This window comes from Eupeodes corollae, unplaced genomic scaffold, assembly GCF_945859685.1.
Source record: "Eupeodes corollae unplaced genomic scaffold, idEupCoro1.1 scaffold_1041, whole genome shotgun sequence".
NCBI classification, from domain to species: domain Eukaryota; kingdom Metazoa; phylum Arthropoda; class Insecta; order Diptera; family Syrphidae; genus Eupeodes; species Eupeodes corollae.
The window spans coordinates 1,377-2,752 of record NW_026605770.1 but is presented as its reverse complement, the minus strand read 5'-3'; positions in this window follow the sequence as shown (position 1 = coordinate 2,752).

Below are 1,376 nucleotides of genomic sequence, written 5' to 3'. Positions count from 1 at the left end.
TAAATATCTTACGAACCAAACACGCTAGAGACTTGAATTCAATTTTATATAAAATATTGAAACGTGATATCAAAAAATTATATTTTTTGAAGAAAATCCATTTAACGGTTTTTTTTATAAATTAAAAAAAAAAACTGAACAAAAAAATTGCCATCTCCAAAATTTTACGACTTAAATGTGATTTAATCTCCAAAACAATTTGGGTCAACGAAGAATAATGTTGCTAACATCTGATAAAATTTTTGAAAAAAACCGAATTGGCAGTTTTTTTTATAAAAATAAAAATCTAAAAAAACGTTGTTCAAAGTTGGTAAAAATTGAATATCGATTCAAATATCTTTTCACAAACTTGAAATTTAGGCTTCAATAATTTTTTATCTTATATGAAATATTGTTTTCAACATTCTATAAATTTTTGAGAAAAATTGAATTGACAGGTTTTTTACAAAAAAATTAAAAACCGAAAAAAATTAACAAAAGTTGGTAAAAGTGATTTTCGACTCAAATATCTTTTCAAAACTTTGAGAAAATAGGTTCTATTTAATTTTTTCTTATAAGAAATATTGTTTTCAACATTAGGACAAATTTTGAGAAAATTCGAATTGACAGTTTTTTTTACAAAAAATAAAACCTAAAAAAAAATTTATAAAAGTTCGTAAAAATTGATTTTCGACTCAAATATCATTTATAATACTTTCATCTTTCAAAAAATATTGTTGTTAACATTCAGTGAAATTTTGAAAAAAAAAAAAACGAATTGACAGTTTTTGTACTTAGCTTTTCAAAAATTAAAAATATTGGCTTCAATTTTGTTTTATTTCACAGAAAATATTTTTTTCGATATTCAGTAATTTTTATTTAAAAATCTAACAGTCCGTTTTTAATAAAAAATAAAATCTGCAAAAAATAGGACGGAAATTTGGTAAAAATTGATACGAGTACATATAGACAAACTTATAGGCAAGACAAATCGACAGACGAGATGGGAAGTTATCAGTGTGGGTCGCATCCCAGCCTCTTTTTTTTAGATTTTTAAGTTGATGGGACCAGTCATGTATTTTATTTTTAGTTCTTCTTGTAGTTGTTCGCTTCTGGAACAAAGCTTTACTAATTGCATTTTTGGAAAAAGCTAACCTAAACATTTTGCTTTTAATAAAATAAGCTTCTATAGGGAAGAGCTCTACAGAGCAATTATCAGTGTGGCTGCAGACCAGGAAAGTCCACTATTCACACTACAGCAGATCTTGGAAAATACCCAGGAGCTTCAAATCGATACCTACCATCTCTTTATCGATTTTAAAGCCGCGTATGACAGCATCTATAGGGAAGAGCTCTACAGAGCAATGTCTAGTTTTGGCATCCCTGTTAAACTTATC